Raw genomic sequence first — 12375 nt, 5'->3', positions numbered from 1 at the left:
AACAAATCATGCAGACCACAACAACATCAAACCCCAAACCCCTCACCCGCACAAAAAAATCTAACAAATTGCTCCAAACGGCGACAAGAATGGGCAAAAAATACAGAATATATTAAAAAAAATTAAAACTGAAACAGTCCCATTTGAATTGCAGTCAACAGTCCAATCCAGCAAACGCAGAACTTTGGTAATATCCTTCGACAGCATCGAAGATGGGAAAGACTACTCGAACACAAAGGCCTTCCCTCTGGAGCATTGAACGTGTGACCATCACACACACAGACTCCTTACCTCTGGAGCAGTGAGCAAGGGATCCATTACAGCAGCGAGCAAGAGGCTGGTGGTCACGCTGAACACTTGCTCACCTTCTGCATTCACCACAATGTTTCTACCTTCCATAATGCTTTAACTGGTGAGAAATGGAGTCAATCATGGGCTCACACCTCATCTCGAAGCCACTTGCCTCCAGGAATTTTCTCAGAGACAACAAAGCACTAGATCACTCAATCATTCTCCAAACTGTAAATCACAGGCTCTAACAGTTCCAGAAACACATTTGGCATACAAAGATGACATAGAAGGAGTGAAGTAAACAGTTTTGTGGACTGTCTGGAAGATGGCACCTGAGGAAATGTTGTTCACTGGCGTCATCTTGACCGTTATTTCTTCTGTTCCCAGTTCTACTGGCTCTGGGATGGTGACACTCAGCCTTGTTCTGAACTTCTTCTCTGCGGGGAAAGTTAAGATGATTGTCAATGGTTCTTTTCCTTAACCAATGCAAGTTGATAGGTTGGTTAAGTTGGCAGATGGTTGCTGGGCTTCATTAGTTGGGGGGTGAGTTCAAGAGCCACAAGGTAATGCTGCAGCTCTACAAAACCCTGGTTCGACCACACTTGGCGAATATTATGTTCCGTTCTGGTCACCTCGTTATAGGAAGGATATGGAAGCTTTAGAGAGAGGGCAGGGATCATTTACCAGGATGATGCTGGATTAAAAAGTGTGTCTTATGATCAAAGGTTGAGTGATAGGGTTTTTCTCTTTGGAGGAAATGATGATGAGAGGTGACTTGATAGAGGTGCACAAGATGATAAGATGCCTAGATTGAGGGGACAGCCAGAGTTGTTTCCCAGGGCTGCAATGGCTAATATGAGAGGCATAATTCTGAGGTGTTGTGGGGAGAGTATAGGGGAGGGGATGTCAAAGATAAGTTTTTTACACAGAGAGTGGTGGGTCCGTGGAACATGCTGCCAGGGATGGTGGTAGAGGTAGATACATTAGGGACACTTAAGAGACTCCCAGATAGAAAAATGGAGGACTATATGGGAGGGAAGGGTGAGATTGATCTTGGAGTAGGTTAAAAGTTTGGCATGACATTGTAGGCCAAAGGGCCTGTACTGTACTGTCTATTGTCTTATATCTGACTCCTCCAATCAATGACCCTCTTGAAATCTCCCGTTACCCTTCTGAGTGGCGCACTTTCCAAAGTCGAAGACTGTAAGAAATGACTAATTGCCTAAATTCTACACTCTTTGTCAGTGATCAGAGGTGGAGATGGTCAGCAACCTTAAATTCCTCGGTGTTACCATTTCAGAGGATCTGTCCTGGTCCCAGCACGTAAGTGCCATTATGAAAAAAGCCTGGCAGCAACTCTACTTCCATCTTAGTTTATGAAATTTGACGTGACTTTTAAAACTTAGACAAACTACTATAGATGTGCATAGAGTGGAGAGCATATTGACTGGCTGCGTCACAGCCTGGTATGGAAACTCTAATGCCTTTGAATGGAAAATTCCACAAAAAGTAGTGGTTACGGCCCAGTCCATCACAGGTAAAGCCTGCTCCACCATTGAGCACATCTACACAAAGCGCTGTTGCAGGAAAGCAGCATCCATGCATCCATTTTCACGGATGCACATCACCCACACTTCTCACTGTTGCCATCATGAAGAAGGTACTGGAGACTCAGGACTCACACCACCAGGTTCAAGAACAGATATTACCCCTCAACCATCAGGCTCTTGAACCAACGGGGATAACTTCACTTGCCCCATCGCCGAACTGTTCCCACAACCTATAGGCTTGCTGTCAAGGACTCTTCATTTCATGTTTTCAACATTTATTGTTTGTTTATTTACTATTATTGTACCTCTCTTTTTGTATCTTCACAGTTTGCTTTCTTTTGCACTCTGGTTGAATGGCCAAGTCAGTGCGATCTTTCATTGCTTCGGTTATGGTTATCATTCTATCATGGATTTATTGAGTATGCCTGCAAGACAATGAATCTCAGGGTTGTATATGCTGACACATATGTATTTTGATACTAAACTTACCTTGAATTTTGAACTTTGAACTGTGCTAATTCGCTACTGAATTATAATTCCTACAGTTTACCAGCCTTTATCCCATGACAAAGATCGCAGAGCAGTGAACACAATGTCAACAGATCTACAGAAAAATCAAGATAAAATTCCCTATGGTTTGAAAAAGACAAAAAAAAATTGTAAAAGGTAAAATATTTAGAAAAAATGAGTCACCTGATAAGGGGATGGAGATGAGATAGCCTCAAAGCATTTACTTAGCTACTTTTGAAAGAACAAGGGAGATCAGGACTATAGATTCTCACTACCATAAGGGAGGAGGTACAGGAGCCTGAAGACATGTACTCAAACTTTTAAGAACAGCTTCTTACACTCCGCCATCAGTCCATGTACCCATGAACACTACCTTGCTATTCATCTCTTGCAGTGTTTATATATTTTTCTAGCTTATAGTTATTTTTATGCATTGTACTGTACTGCTGACTCAAAGCAAAACATTTCTCAACATATACAAGTGATAATAAACCTGGATCTGGTCTTAAACATGAGATTCTGCAGATGCTGCAAAGCTTGAATTCTTTTCTCTTCCCCCTTCTTATTCTGACTTCTGCCCTCTTCCTTTCCACTACTGATAAAGGGTCACAATTGAAAAAAAACACCCTAGCTGCAGGTATATACTGTACATGTGCCCAAGACTTTTGCACAGTACTGTAGGTTTTAGATGGATTTGAGTGCATGTTCCCACAGGGCAAATGTCTACAACCTCCCATTATAAATGTTTTCCCTGGGTGATTATTAGAGTGCGGTCTGTACTTACACTTGGCCCTGGAGTGAATAAATGAGGGACTGACCTTTCATGGTTTATACCTCTTTAAACAAAGGACTGAGTGTGAGCTTGTATCCCATAATGAAGAATCCTGCCTTTGTCTAAAATGGAAGAGCACTTGATCTAAATCACCCGTCAGTGGCTTATGCTTAAGAAAGAGCCGCATTCCATCGCCCAATAATGAGATTCCTTTATTTTTTTTTGCTAAAAATATACAGCTCTTGGTAAACTATAGGAAAATAAGAATCATATGTGAAGCACTCATTGGCACTGCAAATGCGTGCAATTACAGTGCTCTGAAAGGATTCCAGGCCTGTAATAACTGCTTAAATAGCCAGGACGTGACATGGAATGTAAATACACACCCGAGAGATTCAGACAAAACAGTTGACTTAAATACTCTCAGGACACAGTTTCTACTTCGGTGACCCCCCCCCCCCCCCCCAACAACACTGTTCCTTTGCCGAAGAGGCTGTTGTGCTGGGCTGCATTAGGTAGGTGCTGATGAGGGTCTCAGCCTGAAACGTCGGCCCTTTATTCCTCTCCATAGATTCTGAGTTCCACCAGCATTTTGTGTGTTGCTCCCCATGTATCTGAGCAAATAACTGGGATTTTTACACTTGCTTTGGACACAGTATCATCCCTTGGAAACACCAAAATAGACCATCTTCTCAGAAATCGTTCCAAGTCTGTCAGGGTCGTCGACCGATTTCCTTTGGTATTTTGTTTGTGTTGCTCTGTGCTAAGTGCTGGTAAAAATAAAATGGAGTAAAAGATGAATAACAAGGTAGTATTTTTGTGCTTGCTGACAGTTCAAAAACCTGATGATGGAAAGGAAGAAGATGTTTCTGAGTAATTGAGCGTGAGTCTTCAGGATCCGTACTTCCTGAATGGAAGTTCTGTGAAGAAGACATATTCTGAACGGTGAGGGGCCTTAATGACACATGCTCATGAAGGGTGGGGAGGGTTGTGCCTGTGATAGAGCTGAATGAGTCTGCAGCCTGTTGTCATCCTGTTCATTGGAGCCTCCATGCCAGACTGATGCAAAGTTCAAAGTCAATTTATTATCAAAGTACATACAGTATATGTCTCCATATACAACCCGGAGACTCATTTTCCAGCAAGCATACTCAATAAATCTGTAGAATTGTAACTATAACAGGGTCAATGAAAAATCAGCCAAAGCACAGAAGAAAACAAACACTGCAGATGCAAATGTAAATAAAAAGCAATAAATAATAAGGACGTGAGATAACAAGATAAAGAAACCTTAAAGTGAGATTGTTGGTTGTGAGAGCATCTCAACAAATAGGCAAGTGAGTGTAATTATCGCCTTTTGTTCAAGAGCCTGATGGTTGTGGGGCAGTAACTGTTCTTGAACTTTCAGAATTCCCTCCAGTGCACAGCTATAGAGATTTGCAAGAGTCTTTGGTGAGGTCAAAATTTCCTCGACCTTCTAATGAAGTGAAATGAAATGCAATGTAGATATTCATGAGATGTAGCACTTTGCTGTTAAAATGACTTTCTGAGGGAAATCAGAATTTAAATGAGGAGTATTGGAAAGGAATCAAGTTGTAATGATTACAAATTACTCTAAGTACAAATGCTGCTCAATACGGTTATTAAAAAGAAAAGTTAATAGGGTTTATTTCTGGAGGGATAGAATTGAAAAGAGAGTAATGTTAAATGAAGAGAAGTTTGGCTAACCTCTGTGCACTGTGCACATGTCCAACCATCATATTGTGAGAGACATGGGAGAGGTGCAAAAACAATATAAATAGTCTGTGATGTGTATGGATCTTTAGAATTGCAGAAGGTTGAGAGACAAAGAAAGAGGAAGAAAGAGAGGAGGAGAGAGAGAGGGAGAGAAAGAGTGTTTGTGAGAGAGAGAGGAGAGGTAGTGAATGACAGAGAGAGAATGAGAAAGATACAAAGTGAGAGACAGAGTAACAGGGAGAATAAGAGAATCCAGAGGCAGAGAGAGAGCGAGAGAAGTAGAGAGACTTTGTGAGAGAGAGAAAGAACAAATGAGCAAGAGAAAGAGAGAGAGAGGGAGCATGAAAGTCAATTTCCAGAGATCATCAGTATATAGTCACTGAAAAATTGAACTAAGAATTCAAAATACACTTTTTTGTCCAAAGAATTGTGAGATTGTGGAACTTATTTGTGTGGGAATTGGTTGAGGCACAGAGTACAAACTCGTTTAAGGAAGGAGGCATCTGTGGAATGAAACACAAACAGAATCTACATTTCGGGTTGAAGTTCTGATGAAGGGGCTTTTACCTGAAACGTTACCTCTGTTTCTCTTTCCATAGATGCTGCCCGGCCAGCTGAGTGTTTCCTTTTTCTTTTTTTGCATCAGATTTCCAGCTTCTGCAGTTCTGTTCAGTGGGAAAGACTGTTACAATAAGGACATTAAAAAGTCTTAGATAGGCACATGGATGAAAGAAAAATGGAGGGTTATGGGCTGTGAACGAGGGAAGGGTTAGATTGATTGTGAAGTAGGGTTATGTAGGTCTGGCCAATATCGTGGCCGAAGACCTGTACTGTGTTGTGCTGTGCTACTTTCTACATTCAGTGGTCACTTCATCTGGGGCAGAAATGGAGCCACGTGTGGTCATCTACTGCTGTATCCATTCTCTTCAAGGTTCAACGCATTATGCATTCAGAGTTGTAATGCATGGTTATTTGGGTTACTGTCACCTTCTCGTCAGCTTGAACCAGTTTGGCCATTCATCCACAGAACTGCTGTTCGCTGGATGTTTTTTGGTTTTTCACACCATTCTCTGTAAACTCTAGTGATTGCTGTGTGTGAAAACCCCAGGAGATCAGCATTTTCTGAGATAGATATTCAAACCACCCAGTCTGGCAATAACAATCATTCCACAGTCAAAGTCACTTAGATCACATTTCTTCTCCATTCTGGTACTTAGTCTGAATGACAACTGAAGCTCTTGAGCGTGTCTACAGGTTTTTATGCATTGAGTTGCTGACACATGATTGGTTGATTAGATATTTGCGTTAATGAGCAGGTGGACAGGTGTACCTGATCGAACGACCACTGGGCGTATGTTCGAAAGCAATTTCTCCAGGATCTCAAGTTGATTTACTACAAAATGTCTCATACATTTAGTCCACATTTTAGACTCTTCCACAGGTGGAAAGCTACCCAGCATTCTTAATATGTACACTCTATCTTAAAGAATGCTATCTGAACTTCAATGAATCTTCACTAATAAAATCACCAACCAAAAATTGTAATTTCTCAGCTCTGCTGGTGTGGTAAATTTGTTTTGTCCCTTCTCTGGTACTTTCATCGTCCTTTTATAATATGGAGCCTCAAAACTTGTGCAGTACAACAGATACAGAATGTTTATAGTATTTGTCCCAGGGACAGTAAACTTTTTTTATTATTTCATATTACAATGTACTGCTGCCACAAAACAACAAATTTCATGCCATAATCCAGAGATATTAAACCTGTTTCTGATTCTGATTCTGACAGGGAATCAAAAGCTAGAGAGCAGATGTTTAAGGGGAAAGATTTAAAGGGACACATGGAAACTTCTTCACACAGAGGGTGAAGGTTATGTGGAACAAGCTGCCAGAGGAAATGGTTTAGGCAGGTACAGTAGCAACATTTAAAAGGTTCAAATTCAGGGTCAAGTTCATTGTCATCAGTACAAGTACATGTATGCACAGGTGTAATGATGGGCATCATGGGCACTAACCTTCATAGCATCCATGATGTCTTCAAGGAGCAATGCCTCCAAAAGGTGGCATTCATCATGAAGGACCCCCAACACCCAGGACATTTATTTATTGAAATACATTATGACCCTCTGAGTCGCGCTGCCCAGCAATGCACCAATTTAATTCCTGCCAAGTCACAGGATAGTTTACACTAACCAATTAACCTACTAACCAGTACATCTTTGGACTGTGGGAGGAAGCCAAGCACACGGAGGAAAGGACGTGGTCACGGGGAGAATTACAAACTCCTTACAGACAGCGGTGGGAATTGAACCCGTAGCATCCCCATAGCATGATGCTACCTCCACCATACTTTACAGCAGGGAATGTGTTACCTGGCTGATGCGCTGTATCAAATTTATGCTGCACATACCACTTACTGTTGAAGCCAAAAAGTTCCACTTTAGTCTCATCTGACCACAAGGCCTTCTTCCACGTCCTTGCAGTATCTTCCAAGTGATGCTCTGCGGGTAATGATATGCTATATTTTAGCCAGGGCTTCTTTCTTGCCACTCTTCCATAAATACCCCTTTTGTACAAGGTTTTAGAGATCATGCAGCCATGAACTTCATCCAGTTGCAGCCATTGACTTCTGCAGCTCCCTTAGGGTGACTGATGGCATCACAGTAGCCCCTGTTACAGGTGCCATTCTTCTCCAGCGACTAAGTTTAGAGGGGTGGCCTGACCTAGACAGTGTAGCTGTGGTTTCACATTTTTCCCACTTTGTCACAATGGACTACACTGCGCTCCAAGATATGTGCAATGTCTTTGAGGGATTTTGTATCCTTCCCCAGATTTGTGCTTCTTTGTTATCATTTCCCTGGTTTGTTTTGAATGCTCTTTGTCTCCATTTTGGATTGGTTTGTTGAAAATCTTCCTTACTGTTGGACCTCACAGACAGAGGGGATATTTAATCTTATGAATTCATTGAAAACAGGTGATCCTCAAATTTTCTGCACATCAACTAAGTGGGTGAGTCAGTCAGTAAGGTACAATACAGTATTGCACCTGAGGAAAGTTAGCATAGTAATTTCATACATAGAAACATACATAGAAAATAGGTGCAGGAGTAGGCCATTCGGCCCTTCGAGCCTGCACCGCCATTTATTATGATCATGGCTGATCATCCAACGCAGAACCCCGCCCCAGCCTTCCCTCCATACCCCTTGACCCCCGTAGCCACAAGGGCCATATCTAACTCCCTCTTAAATATAGCCAATGAACTGGCCTCAACTGTTTCCTGTGGCAGAGAATTCCACAGATTCACCACTCTCTGTGTGAAGAAGTTTTTCCTAATCTCGGTCCTAAAAGGCTTCCCCTCTATCCTCAAACTGTGGGCCCTCGTTCTGGACTTCCCCAACATCGGGAACAATCTTCCTGCATCTAGCCTGTCCAATCCCTTTAGGATCTTATACGTTTCAATCAGATCCCCCCCTCAATCTTCTAAATTCCAACGAATACAAGCCCAGTTCATCCAGTCTTTCTTCATATGAAAGTCCTGCTATCCCAGGAATCAATCTGGTGAACCTTCTTTGTACTCACTCTATGGCAAGGGTGTCTTTCCTCAGATTAGGGGACCAAAACTGCACACAATACTCCAGGTGTGGTCTCACCAAGGCCTTGTACAACTGCAGTAGTACCTCCCTGCTCCTGTACTCGAATTCTCTCGCTATAAATGCCAGCATACCATTCGCCTTTTTCACCGCCTGCTGTACCTGCATGCCCACTTTCAATGACTGGTGTATAATGACACCCAGGTCTCGTTGCACCTCCCCTTTTCCTAATCGGCCACCATTCAGATAATAATCTGTTTTCCTATTTTTGCCACCAAAGTGGACAACTTCACATTTATCCACATTAAATTGCATCTGCCATGAATTTGCCCACTCACCCAACCTATCCAAGTCACTCTGCATCCTCTTAGCATCCTCCTCACAGCTAACACTGCCACCCAGCTTCGTGTCACCCGCAAACTTGGAGATGCTGCATTTAATTCCCTCATCCAAGTCATTAATATATATTGTAAACAACTGAGGTCCCAGCACTGAGCCTTGCAGTACCCCACTAGTCACCGCCTGCCATTCTGAAAAGGTCCCGTTTATTCCCACTCTTTGCTTCCTGTCTGCCAACCAATTCTCCACCCACACCAATACCTTACCCCCAATACCGTGTGCTTTAAGTTTGCACACTAATCTCCTGTGTGGGACCTTGTCAAAAGCCTTCTGAAAATCCAAATATACCACATCCACTGGTTCTTCCCTATCCACTCTACTAGTTACATCCTCAAAAAATTCTATGAGATTCGTCAGACATGATTTTCCTTTCACAAATCCATGCTGACTTTGTCCGATGATTTCACCGCTTTCCAAATGTGCTGTTATCACATCCTTGATAACTGACTCCAGCAGTTTCCCCACCACCGACGTTAGGCTAACCGGTCTATAATTCCCCGGTTTCTCTCTCCCTCCTTTTTTAAAAAGTGGGGTTACATTAGCCACCCTCCAATACTTCATCACCCTCACAATTTTGGTTTTTAATTTTTAGTAAATTGTTCATAGGTTTTGGAATTTTTCTTTAGATTTGACATAATGCAGAATATTTTGTAGGTTAGCTCAAAAATCCTACCTCAATATATTTTAAATTTAGTAAAATGTGAAAATAGTTGTGGGGGCTGAATGTTTTTTCAAAGCACTATAAATCAAACTATCGCATAGGTTGTTGTCTGTTTAATTTAAACTAGTTTTCACTATAAAGACTACCGCGACGCATGTTGTCTTTCTTCTTCTTCAGCTCTATCTTTACTTTCTTTGCCTCCTGTAGAGTGAGTTATTTGCTCACTTTGTTTCTTTGTAATGAACACGTAACAAAGCGACTGTAACTACAGGATTTATGCCTCATCCTGGACTTTTGAAGAATCTTCTGGACAATATTGTTCAAGATCCTCATTGAAATTCCAAGTTCAAAGTAAAATATATTATCAGAGTACATACATGTCACCACATACAACCCTGAGATTCTTTTTCTGTGGGCATACTTAGCAAATCTATAGAACAGTAACTGTAAACTGTAAACAAACTGTGCAAATACAAATAATAAATAAATAGCAATAAATAACAAGCATGAAATAACAAGATAAAAGAGTCCTTAAATGAGTTTAGTTACCCCCTTTTGTTAAAGAACCTGATGGTTGAGGAATTGTAACTGTTCTTGAACCTGTCCTGAGGCACCTGTACCTTCTACCTGATGCAGCAGTGAGAAAAGAGCATGGCCTGGGTGGAGAGGATCTTTGATGATGGATGCTGCTTTTCTATGGCAACGTTTCAAGTAGATGTGCTCAACAGTTGGGAGGGCTTTACCTGTGATGGACTGGGCCAAATACACTACCTTTTTTAAGATTTTCTGCTCAAAGGCTTTGGCGTTCCACAATGCAGCCAGTCAGCACACTTTCCACCACACATCTACAGACATTTGCCAATGTTTTTGATGACATGCTGAATCTCTGCAGACTCCTGAGGAAGTAGAGGCACTATCATCCTTTCTTCACAATTATATTCATATGAACATCCAGGACAGGTCCTCTGAGATAGTGACACCCAAGAATTACTGACTCCTTCCACCTCTGATCCTCCAATGATTACTGGCTCATGGACCTCTGGTTTCCCTCTCCTGAAGTCTACAATCAGTTGCTTGGTCTTATTGACATTGAGTGAGAGGTTGTTGTTACTACACCACCCAGCCAGATTTTTAATCTCCCTCCTGTATGCTGATTCATCAACCCCTTTGATACAACCCACAACAATGGTGTCATCAGCAAACTTGTATATGGTGTTGGATCTGTACTTGGCCATAGGTGTAAGGCGAGTAGATCAAGGGACTAAGTACACATCCCTGTGCTGATGGAGATTATGGAGGAGATGTTTTTGCCAATCCAAATTGACTGGGGTCCACAAGTGAGGAAATCCAGGATCTAATTGCACAAGGGGGTATTGAGGCCCAGGTCTTGGAGTTTACTAATTAGTTTTGAGAGGATGATGGCATTAAATGCAGAGCTGTAATCGATAAAGAGCATCCTGATGTATGCATCTTTACTGTCCAGATGTTCCAGGGCTGTGTGAAGAGCCACTGAGATAGCATCTGCTGTCGACCTGTTGCTGCAGTAGGCAAATTGGAGCGGATCCAAACTGCCACACAGACAGGAGCTGATATGCTTTAACACCAGCCTCTCAAAACACTTCATCAACTGAAGCCTGTATTGAAACAACGAAACCTACAGTGAAATGAGTCACTTTTGACAAATCACATCAGCAAGGATTGTGTTGGGCACAGCCCGCAAGAGTCGCCATGCTCCCAGCACTAACGTAGCTTTCCCACAGCCCACTAATCCTAACTGTACGTCTTTAGAAAGTGGGAGGAAACCGGTGTCTCTGGAGGAAACTAACGAGGTCACAGGGAGAACGTACAAACTCCCTGCAGATAGTGGCAGGAATTGAACCCTGATTGGTGATCGCTGGTACTATCACAGCATTACACCAACTGCTGCACTACCATGGCACCACAGACATGACTGATTAGAACAGCTCATTTCCTAAAGCACTGAACTTTGGGTGCCACGGTAGCTTAATGGATAGCTCAACGCTGGGGGCATTGGAGTTTGAGATCAATTCCAATGCCGCCTGTAATAAGTCTATACATCCTTTCTGTGAACTGTGTCGGTTTCCTCCACATGTTACGGCTCCCTCCCACATTCCAAAGACATAGTGGTTAGTAGGTCATTGTAAATTTTCCCATGATTAATCTCGGGTTAAATCAATGGGTTGCTGAGCTTTGAGTTTCTGGACCAGAAGGACCTGTCCCATACTGTATCTCAAACAAATAAGAAAAAATAAAATAGACTAGATGTGTTTTTATTACAGAGAATTTCACAACCATTTAGAGTTTCATTCCAAGTTTATTCATTATTTGAATTTAATTTTCCTGCCTCCATGGCAGGGTTTGATCTCCTGTGTCAGGATTGTTAATCCAAGCCCCTGGATTTCTAGCCTAATAAATAAATGCTGAGATATCCAGATCTAAGAATAATCAGGAATCTCTACTGGCAACAAAGTGCAGCCATACGGATAGACAACGAGATTGGTGAATATCAGCCAATTAAAAGAGGAGTTAGACAGGGTTGTGTTCTATCACCAGACCTGTTCTCCCTGTACAGTGAAAACATCATGAGAACCATACAAGACCCACCTGGAACAAGTATAGGAGGATACAATATCAACAACCTCCACTATGTGGATGATGCAGTACTGATAGCAAACAGTGAAGTAAATTTACAGAAACTAGTATCTACCATCAACACAGAGAGCGAAAGACCTATCCTAACCGTAAACAAAAAGAAAACTGAAGTAATGGTAATATCAAAGAAACCTGATATCTCCAACTGTAGGATCGTATTGGGAAAAGAAATCCTGAAACAAGTTCACAACT

The 12375-nt window shown here is 42.0% G+C and overlaps 1 long non-coding RNA gene across 1 annotated transcript; it reads right to left on the bottom strand.

Annotated features, from left to right (window-relative positions):
- Positions 1 to 316: 316 nt before the first annotated feature.
- LOC140210333 (uncharacterized) lies at positions 317 to 7332 on the bottom strand. Its single transcript, XR_011889219.1, has 3 exons — positions 7271 to 7332; positions 5428 to 5525; positions 317 to 728 (listed from the first exon to the last, which is right to left on the bottom strand). It is a non-coding gene; the product is annotated as an uncharacterized lncRNA (long non-coding RNA).
- Between the last annotated feature and the right edge of the window lie 5043 nt (positions 7333 to 12375).

This window comes from Mobula birostris, chromosome 15, assembly GCF_030028105.1.
Source record: "Mobula birostris isolate sMobBir1 chromosome 15, sMobBir1.hap1, whole genome shotgun sequence".
NCBI classification, from domain to species: domain Eukaryota; kingdom Metazoa; phylum Chordata; class Chondrichthyes; order Myliobatiformes; family Myliobatidae; genus Mobula; species Mobula birostris.
This window is presented reverse-complemented; position numbering and strand designations above follow the sequence as displayed.